The 8,233-nt window shown below is 46.1% G+C and overlaps 1 long non-coding RNA gene across 4 annotated transcripts in view; it reads right to left on the bottom strand.

Moving 5' to 3' along the window:
- Positions 1–8,233, bottom strand: part of LOC115070922 — a 14,712-nt gene that overhangs the window by 4,875 nt on the left and 1,604 nt on the right. For 2 of the 4 annotated variants that reach the window (XR_003850030.1, XR_003850031.1), the window contains 3 exons: positions 6,676–6,822; positions 4,275–4,503; positions 148–1,198 (listed from right to left, as the gene is read on the bottom strand). This is a non-coding gene — a long non-coding RNA (uncharacterized LOC115070922). Of the gene's footprint in view, positions 1–147; positions 1,199–4,274; positions 4,504–6,675; positions 6,823–8,233 lie in introns of those variants that run through there. The other 2 variants (XR_003850032.1, XR_003850033.1) reach the window with 2 other exon arrangements.

Here is an 8,233-nt window from a genome sequence, read left to right as displayed (position 1 = left end):
CTTCACAGTTGATAATATTCTAATGCTTCTTTTTTAAAGAGTTTTTTTTTTTTTTTTTGGGTGTGTGTGGGGGTGTGTGGGGGTGTGTGTGTGTAGGTGTGTGTGTGTGCTTGCGTGTGTGTGTGTGTGTGTGTGTTTCTTTTTGTTCTTTTTGGGACAAGATGTCACTATATAGTCCAGGATGGTCTTGAATTTAATTAAGATCCTTCTGCCTCAGCCTCCTAAGTGCTGGAATTACAAACACAAATCACCCCAACCAGCTCAAACTCATTCTTTCTGAGTTAAATTAACAGAAAGTATTCACAGAATCCACCTGCATTTGTCACACTGCTTGTGTTCAAAGTGAGATTGTCCAATGACAGCACCTACCATCTGTAACTGGATGGTAATAGACATAGATCATGCCATGGTCAGATAGCAGGTTGGCATGTCTGGGGTCACTATCATTATTAAAACAGGAAGTTGGGGGCTGGGAGATGGCTCAGTGAGTAAGGGCTGTTGCTATGCAAGCAAGAGGACTGGAGTTTAAATTGATAGCACCCACATTAACAAGAATCCCAGCACTGGGGACTGGTGGAGACAGAGATGTCAGGAGCTTACTGGCCAGCTAGCCTAGCTAAAACAGCAAGCTTCAGGCTTTGTGAGAGACCCTGTCTCAAAAAATATGGTGGAGGGTCTGGAAAGATGGTTCAATGGTTAAGAGCACACACTGCTCTTAACAGAGGACCCTGATTTTGGTTCCTAACATCCACATAGGACAACTTACAACCACCAGTAACTCCACCAGTAGCTCTAGGGGATCTAATGCCCTCTTCTGGCCTCCAAGGGTACTATAGTCACTTGCACAAGCCCCTACACAGACACAGATATACACATAATTTTAAACATTTTTTTAAAGTTGGAGAACAATAGAGGAAGATACCAGACATCCTTCTCTGGCTACAAGCATGCACATATCACACAGACACACACAGACACACACACACTTGCACTCTCACATACTCATGCACATACATGAGAGAGTGAAAGCTGAAACATTTACAGGCAAACCAGGCTGAGCACAGTGGACCCTGGCTGAAGGCCTTGGATGACTCTCTTCATTTTTCTGAGTTTCTTCAGCTGAGTATGGAGGCTTCGAACACAGATGCATCGTAAGGCTAAGTGAGCAAACGTATAAAACAGCTGGCACAGGAGGTATCTGTGGGAAGTGAGTAGACATGTTTCTACTTTTAGCTCATCAGTAGAACTGATATGAGGCAAAAACAACCAATGTATCATTTTAGCAGGCTTTGCCCCAAACCACCTGAGTTACCCCAGCCAGGTCCCTACAGAACACAGCCAGGTAATGCCCCATCATTCTTTCCTGGGAAGGGGTTCCCAGGGCTCCTCAACTCACCAACACAACCATGTTCCACATCACCAAAGCCTGGAAGACCTTGTAGTGTAAGTACAGATGAAGTTCAGTTTTTATTTAAAAAGCCTAATTTCTGGACATTTATTTGGGAGATTACAATGGTGGCTTAAGCTACTTGAAGACACTGAAATCTTTCCTTCATTCGGCTGCTAAAGTTTAATTCACTCTAATTATTTCATATGGCATCGACTATAATAGTTTCATAATTTCTAGTATATTAAGCACTTAATATGTTGTGTCATTTGAAATCACATATTAAATTCAGCAAAGTACATTTTAATGAGAGTTAAGTGGTGTGAAAATATTAATACAATGTGGCGGTTCATCTTGGTGCTCTGATTTTCTGATTTTGCACGTCTTTCCTGACAGGCAAATGCTTAGTACACCAGGTAAGGGAAGTGATTAGCTACTGATGCTCCTATGAGAGAGGGAGTTAAACCCTACTACTGCGGCAGCTTCTGGTGGGGTTTCTCACCTGGCCTCACATCCCTTGACAGCAAGTTCGGGAATTCTGTCTTCCATTCTAGTGAAGAGAAAGCCAAGGCTGGCAATTGCAGATGACCCAGGGAGTTAGCAGAGGGGCTGCTGGGACTTAAACGCTGCAGTTTCCCCCTGTGTACCACAGCTGCTGTTGAAGCAGCCTTGGGAGTAGGTGATGTCAGAACCCAGGGTGTCAAGATTTTGGGGAATAGCCTACTTTTCTTTCCACCCTGCAGAACTACACAGATATGCCTACTCAGCCAGAGAAACTAGCAAGTCTGTCTTCAGATTCAGCATCATCTTTCTCCTCCTCCTTTTTCCTTCTCTAAATTTATTATTGTTGTGTGTATATGATGCTTGTGTACATGTGGAAGTCAGAGGACAACTTTGTGGAATTGGTTCTCTGCTTCCACCATGTGGGTTCTGGGGACTTGTGTGGCAAGCACTTTACCCACTGGGCCATTCCCAGCTCCCCCTCCCTTTTCAAGACAGAGTCTCACGTAACTGAGGATGATGTTAAACTCCTGGTCCTTTTGCCTCTACTTCCCAAGTACAGGCTTGCCTGTGCAATCATGCCCCAGCTGTGCTGTGCTGGGAATAGAACCCAGGACCTTGTCCATGTTAGGCAGTTCCATCCTAAGCCCTAGTAGTTTCTCTTCTTGAACTATTACTGAGTCCCCCAGACCCTAAGACTAAGTAAGCACTCTGGGCTCTTCAGACACCCTGGCAGGCCAGAGACAGTTTCCATGAACTAAGTCACAGGAGCCCTCCAATGAGCAATAGCTCAGTGTGATGAAGCATCAATGGCTGGGGTTAAGGCCACAGGCCACAGCAAGGACTCTATAGAAGCCCTGGCATTGTGTCCTTATATATGTTGGGGAAGGTCAGGTCTCAGAGCCACAGAGAGCTGTGGGCAAATTTGAGCACGGTCACTGACCAGCTGTATCCTTAAGTAGGAGGTCTAGGCTTTCCCCATCAATAGAGTAGAGACAAGAACCCCTCCGTCTTGTCTAGGATGATGATGTCACTCAGCAGTAGAGTGCTTGCCTGGGATGGGTGAGACCCTGGCTTTCATTTCCAGCACTGGGAGAAAAAACAAAACGCAATCTCCCATGTGCTTACCTTTCAGAGACTTCCAGATGAAATAGAACACTAGAAGTATTCATCACAAAGGGCAAAGAATTATACCACCAGAGTACAGGGACCAGTGGTGTCTGTGCTGTTCCCAGAGTCACCACCTCTTAACCAGTGACTCCAGTAACTCAAACACAAAGGATTACCAAGACAGCTGTGTAGGCTAGAGAGAGAGCTCAGTGGTTAAGAGCATTGGCTGCTCTTGTAGAGGGAGGACCACAGTTCAAATCCCAACACCCATACGGTGGCTAATAACCATCTCTAACTCCAGTTTCAGGGGATCCGACACCCTCTTCTGATGCCCATGGGCACTGCATGACATGGGTATACTTACATACATGCAAGCAGAACACTCATACACAGAAAACAAAAATAAATTAATTAAAAAGTAAATAAATACTGTTATCTCTCTCTTTTTTTTTTTTTTTTTTTTTTTTTTTTTTTTTGTATTTTTGAGACAGGGTCTTCCTGTAGCCCCAGCTGGCCTGGAACTTGCTATGTAGACCAGGTTGGCCTCGAACTCACAGAGATCCATCTGCCTCTGCCTCCTGAGTGCTGGGATTAAAAACATGTGCCACCACGCCAGGGCATTATCTCATTTTTAAAAAAAGCATCTGGATAAAAATACTTTCCATACTAAGGAGAAAAAAATTGGGGAATCTGTCCCATCCTGTTTTCCTATAAAAAAATTAGTTTCATCTATACAGTTGCAAAATTAAAGAAAGAAGAAAAAGGAGTACAGACATGGTTGTCTGTTATTTTTCATGCCTACCATGCACTTCCCAAATGCCTGGTGCTTTCCTAAGCCTTTTATCTGAATCAGCCTGCCCAGGGTGCTTGGGCTTTTTCACAGAGAACCTGCTGCTAATCTCCAAACGACATTGCTAAGTGGCAGCAGAGTCACCATTCTACAGGTGGGGAAATAGAGAGTTGAGACATTCTAAACAAGGCATGGTGACTCATGCCTGTTATCTCAGCACTTGAGAGGCTGAGGCAGAAGGACTGCCATCAGTTTAAGGTCAGCCCGGGTTGTACAGTGAGTTCCAGGTTAGGCAGTCTCAAAAAAAAGTTGTTCCAGGCATGAACATGTATAAATAGAAAACCTGGAGACAATAAAAGGGATGGCTTGGCCTGTGCTGCTCCCCAGATCCATGGCAGGAAGGGGACAGGAGTTTCAGCATCTGGAATGAGTTGGAATTGAATTGGTCTCACCACATAATAGACCAAGATCTCAGCGTGCACTCACCTGGGGAAGCCTGGAAGAATGTGGAGAGGTCAGCTGCTCAGACTTGCTCTGCCTCTTCTCTCAGGTATACCTTGAGCACCAGCCTGCCCTGCACAGTCATCCACACTGAGGTCTCAGATTGCTTCAACAGAGAAGATATAGCTTCAAGGTTCACACAGAGCATGAGCTGTCTGGGACTGCAGGTCCTCTAGTCCATGTTGCTGTGACTGGGGCCTCTGGTCAGGCAGGCCTGTAGACAATGTGCCTCCCTCAACAACAGCTCCAAGATGCTGTTTTAATTACTTTTCTCTTTGTTGTCATCAAATAGTTGACAAGTGATTTAAGGGTAGAAGAGATACAGTCCATCATGGTGGGGAAGGCACATCAGCAGGAGCCTGAGGCAGCTGGTTATACATAGGATCCAGTGGGCTCAGCACACTTTTTTTTTTTTTTTTTTTGAAACAGGGTCTCCCTGTAGCCCCAGCTGGCCTGGAACTCATTATGTAGACCAGGCTGGCCTTGAACTCACAGAGATCCACCTGCCTTTGCCTCCCAAGTGCTGGGACTACAGGCATGTGTCAGGACGCCCTGCAACACTTTCTCCTTTTTATGTAGTCCAGGACTCCATCCCAGGGAATGGTGCCACCTATAGGGTGGATCTTCCCACCTCAACTTAATCTAGAAACTTCCTTATAGACACAGAAAGAGGCTTGTCTCCACGGTCATTCTAAATCCCATCAAGTTGTCAACACCATGGTCATTCATCCCTGCCACAATTCTTCAGAGATGGTTCTGGCTGTTTCTCTGTATATCTAACTGCTTCTGCTATCCGGCTGACACAAGTTCCTGGCCAGTCCCAGTTCTAATGAGATAATAAATGAAACACATGACGTTCTCTGAGAGAAAAAACATACTTTTAGAGAATCCTAGAACTCATATCTCTACCAGCATCTTCCCATAGGAAATACCTCTTTTCTTCATTGTTCAAAATCAAACCTCGCTCTGCTTTTCCTTGCTCAGGGTGAGCCCCTCCAACAGGACTTGGGCACAGCACCTCATTTCTTGGGGTTCCGCAGCCCAAGGCACTCAAGCAAGACTATGCAAAGCCTGGTCACCCAGGTCTGCAGGGTGGAGAGAAAACTCTCAAGTCTATAGGAGCCTAGTTGTCAGTGTAGCTTCAGGTTTGCTGACCACATCCTTCACCTTTAGTACCTATGCCTCCAAGGTCTAGGGGTTGGGAGGAGACTGAGGCTTCCTGGGAATTCACAGTCTGTCCTAGTTTGTTTCTTCATTGCTGTGACAAAATACTCTGACCAATACCAACCTGGGGAGGAAAGGGTTTATTTAGCTTACATATGCCGGGTCAAAGTTCATCCGGGAGCCCAAGGTAGGAACTCAGGGCAGGAACCTGGAGGCAGGAGCTGGAGCACAGGCCACAGACGAATGCTGCTTACTGACTTGCTCCCCTGACCCCTGCTCAGCCTGCTTTCTTATGCAACATAGGCCCACCTGCCCAGGGATGGCACCACCCACAGTGGGCTGGGACCTTCCACATCACTTAACAATCAAGAAGGTGCCCCATGGACATGGCCACAGGCCAGTCCAATGAAGGCAATTCCCCAATTGAGGCTCCCTCAACCCAGGTATGTCAAGTTGACGCAAGCTATCCAGCACAGTCTCCTTGGTTTTCCCCTCACATGGCTCCTCCATGCTAGCTCTCATCCTCCAGCTCCTACCACATCCATTCTGTCTCCTCCATTCACCCATTATCTTGGTCTGTTTTCTGTTGCTATAACAAAATATCCAAGGTGAGAATCTATAAAGAAAAGAGGTTTATATAGCTCATAGTTTTGGAGGCTTAAAGTTCAAGGTTTGGTAAGCCCCATCTGCTTGGCCTTTGGTGAGGGCACTTGGCTACATCACTACACGAATGGCATCGTTTGGCACGGCTGCAGGGGCTGTGGGAGAAATCACAGAGCAAGAGGAGGCAGGAGAGGAGCTAAGGACATAAACTAGCTTTACTCTTATGGTAAACAATCCAATCCCCGAATGGCAAGAATTCAGTTCCAGGGCTGGAGGGATGGCTCAGCAGCTAAGGGCACTGGCTGCTCCTGTGGAGGGCCCAGGTTCAGTTTCCAGCTATCAACCATCCATAACTCCAATTCCAGGGGATCTGAGGCCCTCTTCTGACCTCTGAAGCACTGAATGCACATGGTGCACTTGCATGCAGGTAAAGCACTCATACACATAAAACAGAAATAAATCAAAAAATTTCAAAAAAAGGAATTCAGTTTAGAAAAAAACAAAACAAAACATTCACACCTTCATGAGTGGAGCCTCCATGACCTAACTGCCTTCCACTCCATACCACCTCTAAAAGATTCTACCAGCTCAACACCAACCAAGTTTCTAGCACACAAACCTTTAGGCATAAAGCACAGTAGCACCCTCCACCTTGTTCCATGCTGGGCTGAGGTTAGCACGGTTCTCCTCAGCAGGTCATACATCTACACCACCTACAGATTGTTCTGGGGCTTTCTACACCTCAAGATGATCAGCATCGTTTACCCTTGTAAAAGAGAAAACAAAAACAATATTGGAATTTTTTTTTGACACAGTCTCCCCTCTGCCTCTGGAGTACTGGACTTAAAGTACTATGCCCAGCCAGAATTTTTAAAATATTTTTTCTTATTTTTGTGTGCATGTGTGTATATGCTTGTATGTGCTTGTGTGTGTGTGTGTGTGTGTGTGTGTGTGTATACCATGACACAAGTGTGTGGTCAGAGGAAACTTGCAGGAAAGAGTCTTCCACAATGTATGTCCCAGGGATTAAACTCAAGTCATCTCGCTTGGTGGCAAGCACATTTACCCCTCTGAGCCACCTCTCCAGCCCCACAATACTGTAATTTTACATCTTGCTAACTATATTCTCTCAGAAAAGCCCTTCAGTTACACAATTACAGCATGTCAAGGCTGAGCAAGGCATTAACAGTAAGGTCGCTGCCTCACTTTGTTCAAGATTAAATAGTACCAGAGCCAGAAACAATGGGCACTAGAACCCAGAGCTCTTTCCTCTGCCCCACAACTGCTGGACAAGAAAAAACAAATGGACAAGGAAACAAAATAAAACCACCTCAGGCTTAAAACAACACAGGCTCCTGGAGCCAGAAATGGTGAACAATAACCAGGTCTGTCTCCTGCTGGTTTCCACAATAAGGCTGTTATGAACCCATGGGCTGTACCTGTCACTGTGACACGTGTGCGCAGCCACTGTGTTGAAAAGGCTCTCCTTCTAAATAAATGAATAAAAACCGTGGATGCTAATTGAAGATCAGCATCATCTCCCATCAGTGTTAATAAGCTGTTTGGTTATTTGCAATTCCCTTTTGTAAATCTGAGGGAAACATCATCGCCCAAATTAGCTCTTTTCCCTCAATAAAGGCCATTATTAGCATTCTGAGTTTTGCAGTTGCTTACTGCTTATTTAGAAAGAGGTCACATGAGAAGCTGGGCGGCCTGCACCTCATTTCCATCTCATTGAAAAAAGGTAGAGAGCGCGAGAGTCAAGCCTCGAAAAACTAGTCTTGGCTGAGGCTGTGCGGGTCCTCTAGCTGTCTCAGTTCGGAGGGTGAGCACTGGGGAATGGAGATGGGGTGCCAAGCACCTTCCTGTGGCTTCCAGATAGAACTGGCCCCTCAGGTGACTTCTGCCTGGAAGTCCCTGTCCCTGTTCTGTGTATCAAGTAGCCACTCAAACGCGAGAGTCAAGCCTCGAAAAACTAGTCTTGGCTGAGGCTGTGCGGGTCCTCTAGCTGTCTCAGTTCGGAGGGTGAGCACTGGGGAATGGAGATGGGGTGCCAAGCACCTTCCTGTGGCTTCCAGATAGAACTGGCCCCTCAGGTGACTTCTGCCTGGAAGTCCCTGTCCCTGTTCTGTGTATCAAGTAGCCACTCAAAGGTCGCCTCCCCAGGAACCCCCCCC

This window comes from Nannospalax galili, unplaced genomic scaffold (genome assembly GCF_000622305.1).
Source record: "Nannospalax galili isolate Female #2095 unplaced genomic scaffold, S.galili_v1.0 scaffold54, whole genome shotgun sequence".
In the NCBI taxonomy this organism is placed as follows: Eukaryota; Metazoa; Chordata; class Mammalia; order Rodentia; family Spalacidae; genus Nannospalax; species Nannospalax galili.
Note: the sequence above shows the minus strand (reverse complement) of the source record. Positions and strands in the feature narration are given on the sequence as shown.